Here is an 18,017-nt window from a genome sequence, read left to right as displayed (position 1 = left end):
GTGCCCAGGTGGCCAAGAAGGCCAATGGCATCCTGGCTGTATCAGCAACAGTGTGACCAGCAGGACCAGGGCAGTGATCGTCCCTGTGTACTCGGCATTGGTGAGGTCACACCTCAGATCCTGGGGTCAGTTCTGGGCCCCTTGCTACAAGAAAGACATTGAGGTGCTGGAGAGAGTTCAGAGAAGGAACAGAGCTAGGGAATGGTCTGGAGCAAAAATCTAAGGAGGAACAGTTGAGAGATCTGGGGGTATAACTCCTTGAAAGGAGTTGTGTGAAAATGTGAAATGGGGATTGTTATCTTCTCCCAAGTGGCAGATGACAAAATGACAAGAAACAGCCTCAAGTTGCACTAGGGAAGGTTTGGGTGTCAGGAAAACCTTTCTTCACTAAAAGGGATGCTATACATTGGAACAGGCTGTCCAGGGAAGTGCTGGAGTCACCATGCCTGGAGGTATTTAAAAGACTTTTAGATCTTTGAGGATCATGACATTTGAGGACATAATTTAGTGGTGGGCTTGGAAGTGCTGGTTTAACAGTTGGATTCCATGACCTTAAAGGTATTTTTCAACTTGAACATTTCTATGATTATATATTGAATATCAACTGTTAAATGACTGCAAAAAATTAATATGACATTTTAATGAGCTAGCTTATGTCATCATAACAGCATCGACTGATAAGACAACTTTGTTACAAATGTGACTAAGTATATGACTGTAACACGTTTTAAAATTTAGTCAGAATGGGAATGAACATTTAGTCATGTGGTGTGGCTATATTGGAAGCTAAGTTCAGCAAGCAATAATTTCATTGCTTATAACAATATTCTCAGCTTATCCTTACTTTGTATTAAAATGCATTTAACTAAACATTGGTAGAAGTAGTGTAATCACAAGGAACTATTCTGTTTTAATTTGTACTGCAGTGGGCTGATAGTGCACATGCTGGTAGTTACATGAGCTTATCTAATGAGAGCTTCTTCATTAAGCACCATATCATGATTGTGTTCACTGATGTGTGTGAATCCTTGTATATAAACATTTATAGGAGTTTACTTCTATAACTTGTGATGTTTCTAACAAGTTTTTCTCTACTGCTTCATAAACAGAAGTTGAAGTAGAAATGTAACTACGTTTTTCACCAAATAATAATAAGACCTGAGATTACATTTTAGATCTTATTTTCTATTCACTTATTTTTTGTCATTGTTTGTAGGATCATTGATGGGGTCTGTTTGTTCTTATTTTGAATTATATTTGAACCTTTTAACTCAGCATTATTAAAATTTTCATTTAATATCTTAAAAAGAATTTGAAGTCACAACTTATACTATAGTAGATTCAAATTTCTAATACAAAGTTCAATGAAGAAATGGCAAGCATTTTGGATCAAATTCTGAGTTTTCCCATTCTGTCCCTGGTGCTCACTGAGACTGGGTGGGATTCAGATAAAGATTACTATCTCTAGATTTATTTGACTACAAATAGGTATCCATCCTCCTATTAATGTAAGTGAAGATCCAGTCAAACCGCCTGATGGAGCCTAGAGAGGGAATTGGGCATCCTAGAGAGATACCACTAAGAATACACTTTAATGTGAGCTCTTGATAACGTAAACTCAGAACTCCAGACTAGGATTGAGGTGACTAAACATAAGTACCCGATACCTTTTCAAGCATGTTAGAGTATAATTTTTTTCTTGTTTGCAGTACGGAAGGCACAGGTCTTTTGTAGATACTGGCTCATATCTTCCAGCTCCTTTCTTGTGTTTTGGAGTGTTAATGCATCTTTTTAAGTGAAAAGACTTCTCAGTAGAAGGTGTTGTCTTACATATGTGGATTTTTCACATTCTGGCAATATGAAGAAATTACATTATCATTATTTATTTCTAAGTATTTTCCCAAAAAGAATCACTCAAAACAGAATTTCAACACAAAAAATCCCCCATTTCTTTACATGAACATATACATTTCCCATCCCTATGCAGTAGTTTGTCAGTTAATCTCTGAGCACCACAAAAATATTCCTGAAGTGTCCTGTTGGTTGACAGTTTCTATCAGCATTAAGTAATGATTTCTTTGCACATTGGCTGTCATTTCAGACACATAAGGTTAATCAATGCCTTTCATAACATTCTTCTGGAAATGGAAGTTCTTAGTGCACTTATCTTTTCCTCTCAATGTTTTCTTCTTCCTTTTTTTCTGTGCATGTCAGTGAGAGACTGTGAAGACTTTAAGGAAAATGTTGCTGAAATAAATTAAATGCTTAAATAAACATCAAATAAGTTCTCTAGAGTGGAAGTGAGTTAATGTCTTCTGAATGCTGGCTAAACAAGAAAGTAAGATTACAGTTCGGCAGTAATTATAAAAATTACTTTGTGGGAAAAAAGATATTTCAAACTTTAGACATGACAAATACATTGGAGAAAGATTCATTTGAAACTGGGCAAGAAGCCTTTACTACCTTAATCTCTAGACAGTTAAAAAATTCCCAGCTTAGATATTCTGAAATGCTTTAGAAGAGACAATTTCATATTTAATCTCTACCTGATTCAAGTGAAGGTTTATTCTTGAAATTTCCACAAAGTCTGGCATAGATTAATTTTTTAACGATTATATTTTTCATATATAATTAACATTGTAAAAACGAGTTCAAAATGATATTTATATTCAAAAATATCTGTGTAGCTCTTTGATGTCTAAGCCTACATTAATATATAGGTATTTCTTGATCATTTAGAGCAAGTGGTGACAGAATTATTTATTAAAAATGTATCACAGAGACTGTTCGTCTCTATCAGACCATAGGAACTAGAGATGTGTTTATCATATTCCTTTTTTTTTATCCATGTAGAATACTGTTCATGTCAATGAGTAAACATTTTATGATATAACACTTAAATGATTCAGGTGGGAACATGTCACAGAGTGGCTCAAGCCCTGTGCATCTCCATGAATAGAGCAGTGATTCCAGTCCTGGTGTACCTTAAAGTAACCTTAGATTTAATTTACCTCTTGCAGAAGTGAACAAGAAATTTCTGTAGTCTGAAGTGATTTCCTCTGACCCTGTCTCAACAGCAACAAATATGTGTGAATGACTCTGTCGGGCTTCATTAAAAGTATATCATCACATGGCTAAAACAGTGAAATCCTGCTCCTGACAGTCACTTTCGATAGGAGTAAAACAAAGAAGCAAAACCTTAACTTGTCTGAGCAATAACAAAGGAGATGCTAAACCTTAATCTCTCCCTGGAATCCAGTTATTTCTTTGGAGTGTTTCCTGTTGAAGCTAAGCATTCTGTTCCTATGAATTACTGGCAAAATGCATTCTGTGTCATGTCAGATGTAAAAAGCTCAGTGCACTCTCTCAGTAAGAAACCATGCACTGTGCAAACTGTTTTCAAAGATGCCTAATCACACTTTCTATTCATCCTGATGCGCCTTAGATTATGAATGCTGTGAGCATTACTGGATTCTGCAGGTTTTGTGCTATAAGAATATACTAGTTTAGCTCTGGTTTGTAATGGGAACTTACATTCACACTTGTTTGCAGACAGATTAACAAAGGTAAATATTCAAATGTTTTCAGCATTTATTATTCTATTCAGAAAAAAACAGTGATATACTTTAAAATATATACCCTACAAGGGAATACGATATTTTAGAATAGTAAATTTGACCATTTTTATTATAGTTTTTTACTTAGTTTTTAAGTATGACTTATGATCATAGTTATATCTCTTGTAAAGCAACATAAAATACAAGCTGATGCCTGTGTGTCTGAGTATACTTGTAAAGGTGATTTGAATTCTACCTTCAGTCAGAATCAATTCTGTTAAAAAAATATGTTTGACTCTCTGCTCTTCAGTGACCTCTGAACTTCTCAGTGAACTTCATTTCAATGAGCCATGACTATGCTGACAAAACAGCATGTTGTCAAGAAGGTTGCTATCCTAGAAGAATGAATAAAAATAAAATAAAATTTCCATCTAGAGAAATGGCCTATAACATACAGATATGTTCTGGGGTTGAAGGCTTGTGGACTTGCAATAATATATGAATGCTTCTGAAAAAGAGATTCTAAAATACTGTTTGCCCTATTTTTTCAAGATAATTTAAGATAGTAAAATGAATCAATAGAAAATGGAAAAATAAATTTTAAAAAATCCTTAACTGGAAATTCAGAAACTTTGGATTTACTTGTTCAGATTTGCATTATCCCCCTGCTTTTAGGCTCTCATGTACAGTAATTGACACTGTCAAGTGTTTAATCACTGTTTTATTGGATTTTTCACTGTTTAGAGTCAACAGTTTCCAAATTATATGTAGGTATTACTGAAGACATCCTCTACCTCTTGTATATTTATTCAGGCAGGTCTTCAAGGTTATAACATTTATTTTTCATCATTGTGGGTTGGTTTTGGCTGTGGCCTTTTTTGGATTTTTTTTTTGTTTGTTTGTTTGTTTGTTTGTTGGGGAGGGGGGAGGGGCAGATTGACTGGTATGGATTGTTTTGGGTTTTTTTCTTTTCCTGAACAGCAGAATTTCTAATATAAACTCTAATTGTGGAAGTTATGTCTAGAATTTATTCTACACTATCATGTATTAGAGAGCTAAATGAAGCAATTAAGCAACATGGTTTGTCTTTTACATTCGGTGCTCCTCTCATAATGTTCTTACATTCCTGAATATGGTTTAAATTTACATATGCTAGAGACAGATTAAGTCCACAAAATCTGAATCCTGGTTTCAAAGAGTGGTTATTATAGTAAGAGCCAATTGCAATAGTCTAATCCTTTTCAGTATAGGTGTTTAAAATAATCAACTTAATAAAAATTCTCACAGCTCTTGCATGAAAATGGAGTCAGAAAATCATGTGAAAGCTCTCATGGACATAAAATTAGATTGTAATTCATTGCAAAAAGTTGTTCATAAGAATAAATTGCAGAATTAAACAGGACTGAACAATATAAGAATTTACCATTAAGTACCAATTTGCAAATTGTAGTAATGACCAAACTACACTCTTTTAAGAGTTGATCTGTAATGCAAATAATCTATGCTATGCTATTTTAGAGGTTATCATTAATTTACATCAAATTAAATATGAGTGAATTCATTCATAGCATTCATTCAGAATTAAACTCTATTCTTAGTTAGAAGGAAGAATCTGTCTGTTTTTATTTTCAGCTACAATGCTTAAGCTGATCAGATGTAACAATTCCCTTTAGTCTCTTTTAAAACACAGAGTTCTCCTGAATACATTGAAATATTTAATGGAATGGTGCAAAAAAAAAAGTGTTACTGCTGTATTGAAATGATGTTCTTGTCCAACACAATGGATATAATGAGACTATAAGCAAAATAAATTATTAGTAAACTAATCATGAGTTGTGGAGCAAGTTATAGACTGGAACTGCTTGTACTGTTGATCAGCATGTTTCCTGGAATGTTTTCAGCACACAACAACTTATGATAATAATAATACAGGTCAGTTGATGGTCATAATTTGCATAATAACTTGCAAAATACTACCACAGCCAGTCTGGATGGAGTCATTCTGGTTTGGGCTAAATTGCTTTTAGGGGAAAGGGCTAGCAAAGACTTACAGACACGAGCTCTGCTGTGCCACTTGAACTCAGTTTTAGAGAACAAACATCGACCCATGTGTTTTAAGATGCGGCCATGGGGCCTTGCCCATTAAGGAGACTGATGGCGTAAAGCAGCACAACTCGTGAGGAAATGCTGTAATGGCTAAGCAGGCTACAGATTCAACGTCTAATTTTCTCACTTAAAATGTTTTAGGCCTATGTTGTATTAAATTTTAAGACAGATAAATTAGACTTGTGTTTGTGAGAAGCATTCTTCTTTCATACCCTGTAAAGTTAGTTGTACCTAGCTCAGGTATATTGTCAGGTATTACAAGTCAGGCAAGATTAATGTCCCACTGACATCCATTCTCCTTTATCTCAGATGGTGTTTATACACTGGAAGAGGGGGAGATGGATTTACAGTTCTGTGTTTCTTTGTTCTTTTTTAGTATTTTCCAGAAGAGAGACTCACCAACCTTCAAAAGTTGTCCTTCTAGCACTTTCAAATTATTTTTTTTCCATCACCTTTCATGTTAAGTACTAAAGCATGATCTGCCAAATTAACTATTTATAAAATTGAGTTGATTCCAATTAAGATTATGGTGAGTCCAGATATTAAATTAGAATATTTGATTTTTCTGTCAAGGTTGAGTGGTGAATACTACTAGACTCCACACTAAGAAACTTTAAATTTGCAGGTAAACAAATATACATATCCCCACACAAAGAATGTCAAATATTCTCTTTAGCCACAGTGTGCTGAACAGATATGACTTACTTTAGTTAAAGTCTGCTATATTCAAGAAATTGTTAATCCTTTTGCAGTTCAAATAATCTTATTTTTTTTCACAGGTTCTGTAGAGGAAAAATTTGATTACCTTAAAAACATCTTAATTTTAAGTCATCTGTTTAGATGAACTTCAACAGACCTACCTTAAATCACAATCAATTTTTAACAGTTCAGAAGTGTTTTATTGGAAACACATAATCTCAAGTTACTTGTTGGGATTTATTGGCATTTTTTTTTCCAATGGCAATTATTGATCTGCATTGAAGCACATTAACAGTTTTTGAATGTCACAACAGTCACCACTGTGCATCTCTTCTAGATGTGTATTGTGTAAGTCAACAAATGTTCTTTATTACATCAAGAATGGATGTAATTGTAATACTGAATTGTATTTCAACAGTTCTAGAAAACTAACTGGAGTTTATGCACGTTCTTTCTATAACCCTGATACTTAGGATAGCCACATTGTCCCTATGTAGAATTTTAAAAAGGCCTTAGAAGGAGTCCTACTCACAGATGAGAAATTATCTATACATTTTTTCTGCCATTTTTCTGGAATACCATAGAAAGCAGGAATTTATAACATTTGTCATCAAACTTTATATTTGGGATATTTTCTTTTCTAATTTTCTAATTTCCTCAAAATTAATGTAAGTAAGGAGCAAAAGGAAATACAGATGCTAAACCAAAGATCAGTTGCTGGGCTTGTGTCTGGTTCACTAAACTGTCTAAAATAAATCATAAATTCTCGAAATACACTTTGACTATTCCACAGAATGCTGTAATCATTCTTTTTTTTTATGAGCATTGTGAATTAAAGTCTGAGCAGGACTCTGACATCCTGAAATGAGCAAACTGTCTAAATGCAGCTTGTCATCATCTGCGTGACACAGAAAAAAGAATGGCGGAGTCTGAAAAAGGAATAATATTTTAGAAAACATAACACAAGTCTTCAGAAACTGATATTATAATAAATAGCCTAGATCAGACAGAAAAGCTAAAGAAATATATGAATATTTAAACATAGTTATATAATATTTAAATTTAAATATTTGCACCTCACCTGTTGTGACACCAGATTCGCTGGGGTTTTTTTGCGTCTGAACTCTGTAGATTAGCCTCATGTTTACTTATATCTGACATGACATTTGCATAAATCGGCAAAGGTCTCAGTTTTACAGAGGGCACTTGTAAATCTCACCAGGTAAAAGTGAGATTAAAATCAGATACTGCTTACCTATCTAGTGGATCTGTGCTCAGAGTGGTAAACTGTCAACCATGAATGCCAGTACCATTTATGCCTGTAAAAATTATTGTAAAAGGAATAGAAAATGGCAAATTCATAATGCCTTCTTGTCACATAGATTGTAATGAGATCAAAAAATATCACAAACAAATATTTTTTGGTGAAAATCATGAAGCTGTAATGAGAACAGAAAGTAGCACAAAATAGGTACCTTCAGGTGTCTTCTCTGAGCTTCCTAAAATATGATCTTTCTTTTGCGCTCAAATGGCGTTTTCCAGATTCTTTTAGTCTGCTCATTCTACAGTGTTTTTTTTTTTTTTTTTGTTCCCTTAGCTGTTTATAAGTGGCTCAATAAAAATATGCACAGATTATAAAAATGTAATGTGGTCATGCAGTTTTTTTCACAAGACATTTTAGAAATATTTTATGCCTTTCATCATTGCCAAAAAAAAAAAAAAAAAAAAAAAAGTAAGATTCTGACACTTTCCAGCTAAGCATGGAGAGTTAGAACCAAGTAGAATTGAGAATCGATCTGGGTCAGATTTAAGAAAAGTAGTTTGTCTGAAATGCTGCATTATGTTTAATATGACTTTTAATAATTTCTAGAACTTCATTTATATCTTTTATCTATTTATAGTTTTTTATTTAGACTGAGTATGACATATTTTATGATCTCCAGAAATTCTGGAAATTTGGTGAGTTAATTTCCTAATTAGTGGCACAAAAGACTCTTATCAAGCATACATGTTCTAGATAGTCCTTTGGACAAAAAAAATTCACTTTCTGCCATATTGATTAAAGCTGATTCATATTAAAACTTAAGCTCTTAAAATATATATTTGGGCTCCCGTGATCCCATGATAATTTTTCAAGCCCTGCTTTTGGTGACAGAATTCTTTGACAATAGATCAACAATGATATGTTTTTCAAATCAAACTAGCAAACATACAGCTTCCTAGAGAGTTCATCAAGTTTTAGAGAGAAAGCTCTAAAGGCAGATTAGCCAGTCATACAGAGAAGCAGTTTTATTTAAGTGTGTTTTTACCATATTTACTGCTGTTATATAACATAAAGTGGTCACCAAACCATGATAAATAGGGCAGCACTCATTTCCTCTTTTTTAAACCATTGTGTTTTCTGAGAAGGATCATTACTGATGGAAGGAGAGTAGAATGTTTTTTTTTTTTTTTGTAAACTTGTGGCCTTCCAAGTCCTCTGGGTTTTGCTATACTTCTTCCTCCAGCAGCTGGTTTTCCTTTTCATGATGCCTGTTTGTGAGCATTCGTCCTGTCAGGCCTGCACTGTGGTACAGTCTGTTTTCCACAAAATTTTGTAATTATTGACTTTTGCTGTTTTTTTCATTTTTTGTTAAATTCATAAACTATTTCCTACTTTTATTTGTGTGACTGCTTTTTAAATTAGTTCATGTGGTTTGTTGATTTAATTCAGGGAGGGCTTTTATGTAAAAACAGATAAAACCAGGCTTACTTCTTCTCTGTCTTCATGTGTTCAGCACAGTTTATTCTACAATTTCCTAGATAAACTTTTGTCATAAAATACTCAATTTTGTTGCAGATATGGCTTTCTTTTCCTACTTCCATGATCAACCCTGTCAATTAAAGTCATTTCTAAGGAATATTTTGGCAATATTATGCACCATCTACAAATTACTTCTATAAGATGCAATGTCCCATGAACAATTTATTGGGCAAATACTCTGTTAGAAAGAGAGAACTGAAAAGAGCTGCTACTATCTGAGTGAGATACACACTTACTATAATAGATTATAGTCGTAATGTACATTTTTAACTATGATGGGGAAATAGCTAATGAAGCATAGAAGGATAATGTTTTTTCTAAGTGCCAATGAAGCATAATCAGGGAGACTGAAGCAAAATCTTAATAAATGAATGAAACAAGATTGTGTCAGATTGGTTACAGAGCTAAATGTTCAATCAACAATAACATAAGATGGCGAATTTAATGAAATTTATACTGCATCATATCTGAAAACATGGCAATAGACACTCAAGATTTTTTGAAAAAAAATTCTGCTTAGTAGTTTTTGCAGAATATTTAAAATTATTGTGCAGTATTATGCATCCAAGTTCCATCTTTAAAGAAAAAAAACTTTATTTCTGAAGTACCAGGTTTATATTAAATGCAGATGATTGCAGGACATAATTTTAACTGCTTTGATGTACAAAAAAGATCACTTCTGCACACTGGAAGCTGCTTCCGGATATGCCCTTGAAGACAGATGTGAATTTTCCACTTCATTGCCTAGAGATTTTTTTTTTTTAAAGAACTCCATAAATGGTTCTTTTTACAAGCCGACTGCATATTATTCTGGTGTCAAAAGCTTGGGAATTGATTACATGGACTATAATGCAGATATGATAATTTCTGTTGTGTTTTAGGATGCAGTTTGAATTCTCTGGGCCATACATCTGCAATTATGATCTCTGTAATACACTCTTCATTCTTTTATATCTGCAACTCTCCATAGCCCATTTGGACAAAGGCTCTTGCTTTCTGAGGTTATTCAAAATTTCTATCAAATTATAGCATTTTTTGTTTGTTTGTTTTTACTCAGGCAGATGCATATTTTACTAAAAGTTTGGGTTTTTTTTGTTTTTTTTTTTAATTGGCTTACATGATATATATATGATTAAAAAAGTAGAATGTAAATGCAAATTCCTAATTTAAGCTATATTGTTTAATAAAACTATGAGTAAGTTTCTATTCTAAAGATATATTTCTTTAAAAGAAAAAAAAAACAAACAAATTATATCCTGGTTTTATAAATCATAGACTAAGGTGAGAGTGCAGTGGCTAAATTGTTCAGGCACCAAAACCAAGAACTAAAAAACTATTATGAATAGTTTTGCCAAAAGGCTGTTGTAGTTTTTTGCTTTGATTTGGTGGGGGTTTTTTTTTTGTTTTGTTTTGTTTTTTGGTGGTGTTTTTTTTTTTTTTTTTGTTGGCTTGGGTGGCTTTGGTTGGTTAGTTTGTTGGTTTGGTTTTTTTTCATTCTTTTTGGGTTTTTTTGGTGGAAATTGTGATAATTTTAGGAAAATAAGGAGATTTAGAGATCACTAATGAATTCCATCCCACTGTTTTGTTTGGGAATATATATATTTATTTTATTTTTTTGGAAAATGCTATTTCATTGGCTTAAGACCATTCCTTAGAGGAGTATCATGAGGTGAGTGGAGAGCTTGTAAGCAACAGAAAGCTGTGGGTCTGTCTCTGAAGAGGAATAAAAGGACAATAAAAGTGGTTGTAATATTTTTGCTGAGGATTGTTATACAGAAAAGTGGAGGTGCTGCCTGGGTGAGATCCTTACTTCACTTTAATTATCAGGATCTCACTGGCCATCTGAGGGCTTTCATAGCCCAGAAAACAAAGATAAGCAGAAAGTTTTGGGGTTTGGGGTGGGGTTTTTGGGAGTTTTTTTCATTTTGTGGTTTTTGGGTTTTTTACTTTTCATCAAACCACTGAGAGCTATTGACTTCTCTGTCATTTTTATCTCCAGATGTTAGTTCTTGACTTAAAAGAGAACATACAATTAATTTAATTAGAAGCTGACATTAGTATCACTTATCCTGGAAGACTGAGGATTAGATCGTGTTATTTATGATATAAACAGGTTCTTTAAAAGGGTGTTTCAAGGATTGAGCAAATGCTTCAAAATTAATTAAGACTTCAAAATTGACTTTTAATGAGAAAATAAGATATGTCTATTTTCAACACATTTGAAAACATAAAACTTCAAATGAATATTTCTCTTGTTTATTATTTATGTTAAGGATTATTTTTTGCCATTTTGAGATTTTAATAAGGGATGAAAATATAGAATTCAGTCCAAGGTTTGGAGAATTAAAATTTTAGTTTGTTTTTGTGACAGATATTAATATTTTGGGTTTAGAAGTGAAGTAAGAGAACTGTGTTCTTCTGAAATGACAGAGTAAAAACAGCAGTTTAGAACTCAATAACTATATTAAAAATATTTAAAATATTTCTAAAACTCTTCAACAATTTTCAATTTATCTAAAAGTTTTATTAAGGACACTTGAGCATCAGCTACCCTTTTAAAACATGGTTCAAGGCAGGCCATGCTTTCAAGATAAAAGGTAAGCTTCTGTACAGTTTCTGCTGTCATTGTAAGAATGATACAAATATTAACCACAAGAATAAGGTTTGTCAAACCTGACATAAGGTACAAAACTATTAAGTATGAATACATTATGTATAGTAGTAATAATAATAATAACAACAAGAAGAATACAAAAAATGCAAATAGAAAATGTGCTATTTTTAGAGTAGAGCTGTATTTATTATATTTTTAGCATTATTGTTGTAGAGTGTTATGTAGTTTAAACCAAAAGCTATTTTCATGACTAAATAACTGTGATACTTTTTGCCAAAAGGGCCTGTGAGTATAACTCCTATTTACAGTTCAGCTTCATAGTGTGGGAAAGTGCTGAGCTTGTATCATATGCATCTTGGTCTTGCATTAGAGATTACATTTTTAATGTTTTAATATGATTCTTTAAAACAGAAGTATAATTAAAATTCATATTTTCTCTTTTATTTTTGTATTTTTGTGTCATCTAAGAGCCAACATGTAAAAAATTCAATGGACAGAGAAATTATTGGAACAATAATCTTTGAAGCTAGAGAAGCTCCCCCCATAAATTTAGTTATCTTTCTAAGAAATGCTGAAACGTTGAGAATAGAAAACTCTTTATGAAACTAGAAGGATTTTGGCATTGAAGAATCAAATCTGTTGAGAATAATGGCCCCTTCTAGACATAAAATTCTATGTATATAAGTTTGTTTGGCTTCCTGTGTTCTGCATACCTCTGTATGTGTGTGGATGTCTGTCTGTGAATCATTCATGCATATATGAGTGTAAAATTATGGATTTGCCCTTCCCCTGAAATATTTTTGAAGACGTATGGAGGGATCCTCTGTCTTCTCATCAAGGAGAAATTCTGAATCAGCTAAACTATATAAGTAATTGTGTAATTAGTATTAGCCCTGAGGTGACCAGTTAATTTGAGAGGATTCTTTTTCATTCTGAAGATAGCAAAAAGAAGTGAAAGTGCACTAAGGAATGCAAGGAGGTGATTTTGGAGGCACTTCATTTTTCACCGTCTGTGTAGGGCTTTTTTGCCACTTTGTAGTACTGTGTGTATGTTGATACATGAGAAAAATTTATTTTTAGAAGGATAAAACAAATAATTTTCAAGCATAATATGTCTATTACTTGCATTGCAAGTCCATTGGGAAATGGAGTACTCCTACTATAGTTGGATATTTTGGGGCCTTGCCCTTACTTCCAAGAAGCTATGACAGATTTATTGACACTAATGAGACAGAACAATAAAGCCCCAGATTTCACTTTTTTTTTTTGTTTCGGGTTTTTTTTTTGTTTGTTTTGTTTTGTTTTTTGTTTTTTTTTTTTTTTCCTAGCAGTTAAGAACTGTATTTTCCTTTTATATTTAATATTTGTATTGAGAGTTAGCAGTACTTTTGTTTTGGGCAGATTTACATGGGTTTAGATTATTTAGTATTTTCTTTGCATAATTTTATGGTGTCTCTTGAAAGTAAACTCAAGCTTATTATGTGTGATTGCTGGAGTATATAGGATTTATTTGCACATTAAACACCAAGAAAACATCTGCTTTAAGTCATACTCTAGCATCACAGTGTGTTATACTTTTAAACAGATTGCACTCATGTTTCTGTACAAAATACTGAGAAGAATTTTTAATGCATATTGGTTTGTAGTTTCCCAGGAAAAGTATTTTATTTTTAATTCTTCTTGTACATATTTTCCAAACTGGGAGAACACAGCATGCTCACCTTTTTCAAGTTACAAGTTTTGACAGGATTTTCCTGCTGACTAAATGGCATATTCTCTTTTAAGACAATCTTTCCAATATTTTCTATTATGTGATGGCACAAAGGCAAAATTGTAGGTAGGAAAGTGCAAGGTCAGACAATGAGCAGGACATACAGGAAAGATCATTGTCACTTAAAACGTGTCCCCACAGTCTCCCAGAGAGCTGATCAGCAACAGCCTCAAAGGAGGATGAAGACAAGAGACTAAAAAACTTGTTTTCTACCTTTTGCACCTGCACCTCATCTCTTCCCTTGCCTTTCCCCAGACTTTGCACTGCTTTGCCTCAAGGCTTGGGAATTTGCCTCTTATCAATAAAAATGGTCACACCTGCTGATAAAGTGTTATTCTGCCCACGTGCTGCAAAACCAGGCAGTGGCTATTTCTGTGCTATGGTGCTCTGTCATCTCTACACACTGCCCATGGCAGGGAGGTCAGTATGGTTTTCACCTCCTCATTTTAGGTGTTTAGGATAAATGTTCATGGGGAAGAGCTCCAGAAGCTGCTGGAAGGCCTGTGTGCTTCTCACCATGTACCATATCACACAAAGCCATGGTCATTCTGCACAGGTGTCATATCTATTTCCTTTGTTTATTTCTTTTATCTCTTTACTGCCATGGCAGCTGCCAGCATATCAGAAAATGGTTACATGCAAACTTCTTCCTCTCTGTAGCTAATAATTAATATAATTTTCCAAAGCCAGGTAAGGGACCTTCCTTCCCTTTCTGCTGGACCTGTGTTCTCTTCATTGAGAATAGTGTGTTTCCTTGACTATGGATTATCCCCCATTTTTTTGTCTGCTTGTTTCTTTGCCTGTCACCCTCATTTTTCAGGCACCTAAAGGATTCAGATATCTTTCACATGACACTGAAAGCAAACATTATACATAAATCATTGCTAATAAAGTGAAATTATAAAGCCATGTAAAATAAAAATAACTGATAAAACAGATTATGTACACTGTGATCCTGATTAAAAAGATTCAAATAGAAGAGACAAGCTGAAAAGTGGAAAAGAGTCAGTGGAACTGTCTTCGAGTATTTAGAGATTTTGAATATCAGACCATTTATTGAAGTATCAGATTACAGATTTAGGTCTTTTCTTCAGGCTGCTGTTTTAAGAAAGGTTTATCTTTGGACTTTAGTGTAGGCTCTGAGAAAATCTCATGTTCATCCTTGAAGTGAGGTCTGTGTGGAGCACAGTTTGTTGCAGGCTCTTTCCCTAATCAGGCATAGATACAACAGTCAGACCACCAATACTGTTCATATCTGGAGAGAAAATCCCATAGCTTGCTGAATGAATCTGAGTAGCCAGGGTCATAACTTTAGATCCTCAGTTAAGTATTAAAAATTTAGGCTAGATGGGACTGGATGGAGCTAAGACTTAAAAAAAAAAATATTAAAAATCACCTTTTTGTCTTTAAGTATTTACATTTCTGTTGATAGCATTTCACTTGAAGCATACAGATTCTTCTTCATTAAAAAACTAATGCATTATTAGGTAAAACGGGGACAAAAGACACACACTCCAATCTGTCTTAGCAAAGATTTTTGGTTTTTCAAAGCATATTTTTGGGGTGAACTGCAAATGTTAGTTTTAAAATTATCTGATTTGCAAGAGCAAACAAAATGCAAAATGGCTTTCAAGAGAAATTATGTATATCAGTTGTCTCTGTATTTCTATTGGGGATGACCAAAATAAAAAGTTCTTACAAAGAATGGTTAAGGTGTTTATATATATGATCCATTAAGATTCAGATAGAAAGATTACATTTGTAGTTTATAACTAAACACATATTGTGAGATGTAGTAAAAAATAGCAGTTTTCCTTTTTGCTACAGAACCTAGATCTGGTTTTCGAACAAAAACAATTTTCTCTAGACTGTCTGTAAAAGGTCAGCATTGAACACAGAATTGAATAGACCACAAAGTCTTCAGGGGATGGTGTTGTTTGTTGTTTTACTGCCATCTGTGACACTAGACATTTTGTCAGCTCAGAACAAATAATAGCGATGGTGGGATGGGAATACTCACGTATTCTGCTGACCAGTTTGTGGGAAACAATGATTCAGCTGCTAGGAGGCACAGAAAACAGTTATTCTTTGAGACTGTTGTAATAAAGGGTACAAAGGAGCATAGTGAGGCTTCTCAACATCTACATATAGCCAAGAAGGATTACGATAGCCTAACATTTTTAAAGCTCTGACTAAACTGGTTTATAAAATAGCTATTTAATAAAACTGTATTTTTACCATAAAATTATTATTTCAGACACTAATACAACTTTGGATTTCTTTGTCTATAGAATCTACAGAAATCTTTAGGAACTACCATTCTATCAAAGCAAGTTAAGAATAGCATTAATAGAGGTCACATGCTGCTATTCATTAATGCACAACAGCACGGTCATTCGTCACGTATGCAAGCAACCCAAAATCATTTTAGTCATCTAATTGGGAATTTCCTTAAAAGAACCCGTGAAAGAGAATGTCACTGCAACAATTTTTATCTGACTCTGGTTGTCAGATATACTGAAATATATTTATGAATGTAACTATTATCTTCTTATCCTGCCAGTAAATTCTCTACCTGCAGTGGCTTTTGTGAGTGAAATGAGAAGCCAAAAATAATACAGAAGCCCCTCTGAGATGTACTTTGTCGATTTGAAAACTGCTTAATAAGACAGTTGTATAGTCATTGATGTGTAAGGACAGAAAGATGATTTTTCATGTGTACCTCATTATAGAAGTCAATATTCAAAAATATCTTAAATGATTTATATACAAAAGGTTCGCCTTTGAATAATGCTCATTTCCACTTTATTGTTTTTTCCTTCACTGGGGTTGTTTTTGCCATGGTAACAGAAGAAGTACTTAAGGGTACTAAAGTAGAAGTACTAAAGTGCTCAATGGGAATTTCTCTGTGTAGGACTGAGGAGGAAGGATCATGCCTTTGTTTTGGGCAGCAGCACACCTACAGCTAAACCTGCCAATACAAAGGAGGGCTTTTAGTCATCTTGTTATAGTGATGCATGAAAAAAAAAACAACAACAAGCATACTACAGTGCCTTTAGATACAGAGGAAAAACAAATACAGTGATGTTAGCCCCTCCTCAATAAAAAACCAGTTATTTTTCTACAGTTTTGGTTCATTTGCATCTCTGATGGTGTATATATACACTAGGGATATATTTTTGTGCATTGACAGCATAATTCTAAGCCTCTAAGGGATTTCAGCAAAATAACTAAGGGAAATTAAAGTATACGTAGACACTATACATATAAAAATCCCATTATCTATTAAATTTGATTGCTAAAATAAAAATTCCCATACAACAGAATAGTTGCTGAAAAAACACAAAACTTGAGCTTTTTCTGAAGGTGCTGAGATGTATCTTGAAGTAAGGTAAGGGTATGCACTTTCATAATTGTCATCACTTGAAGTAGGTAATCTTTGTGTTGTCATACTCTGTATTTCATCTGTACATAATTGAGTGAAATATTCAGCAATCCCAACCCTATTAAATTAAGGAACAGGAAATTCCTGACACGCGGGAGAAACACCAATTCCTCTGTACTTTTCTGGTAATCTGCTACAGTATTTACAACTTTATCACTTGGTGTGGAAGAAAAAGAGATCATTGAAAAGAACTTATTTTATTTCATAGTTGTGACAGCTTATAAGTAAACATATCAATTAGTAACAATAATGACAGGCTGAGATAACTTAATCTTCCTCAATCACATACTGAAACTCTTTTATTTGAGAAAAAGATAAAAGATGGTATTTTTTTTGCATTGCTTAGAAAACAATTTCATCTTGGTTGCAACTTTAGCAAATAAAAAACCACATTCTTAAACTGGAAAGCAATCCCTTCCCCCTTCTGTTGACAAAATTCTTTATTCTGCAGGGATTTTTACTTTTTTTTTTTTTTTTTCCTTTTAGTGTGATGTTTTAAATTAGTCTGAACCAGTTTTTGGGGATTTCTATGATCTCTCTTTGGTGGCTAAAAGACACCTTGATGCTTAAAGTCAACTAAATTCTGTGACTCTATTTAATGCCAATGATATAATGTATTCTGCTCATGATTACTATTACAGAAATGTAGTTTATAAAACTGGTAGGATTTCATGAATCATTGAGTGATTTTGTTGGCAATCACATCATATATTGAAATTAACTGTGTTTCTCTGTACCACACTCCTATTGTATCATACTCCAAACTTCAAATCACTACTGGCAAGGAAGATGTACTAATTTTAAAGCTAAATTTGTCCATGGACCATTAATATCCATTTGGTTTGCAGCCAATATACCTTTCCTCCCACATAAGTCATATTTGTGAGGTTCATTTCCCTAGGTTAAATTAACCACGTTTTTCTAACCTTTTCTCCAAAAATTAACCATCTGACTAAGCATTTGTTTGCACATCATTTCTCCACTTGGGGTGGAATCCAAAAATAAGTTTAAGTTCCTAAGTG

The 18,017-nt window shown here is 33.4% G+C and overlaps 1 protein-coding gene across 1 annotated transcript in view; it reads left to right on the top strand.

The window, feature by feature from the left end:
* PCLO (piccolo presynaptic cytomatrix protein) overlaps positions 1-18,017 on the top strand; it is a 311,393-nt gene that overhangs the window by 109,155 nt on the left and 184,221 nt on the right. The window lies entirely within an intron of this gene.

This window comes from Vidua chalybeata, chromosome 5 (assembly GCF_026979565.1).
Source record: "Vidua chalybeata isolate OUT-0048 chromosome 5, bVidCha1 merged haplotype, whole genome shotgun sequence".
In the NCBI taxonomy this organism is placed as follows: Eukaryota; Metazoa; Chordata; class Aves; order Passeriformes; family Viduidae; genus Vidua; species Vidua chalybeata.
Note: the sequence above shows the minus strand (reverse complement) of the source record. Positions and strands in the feature narration are given on the sequence as shown.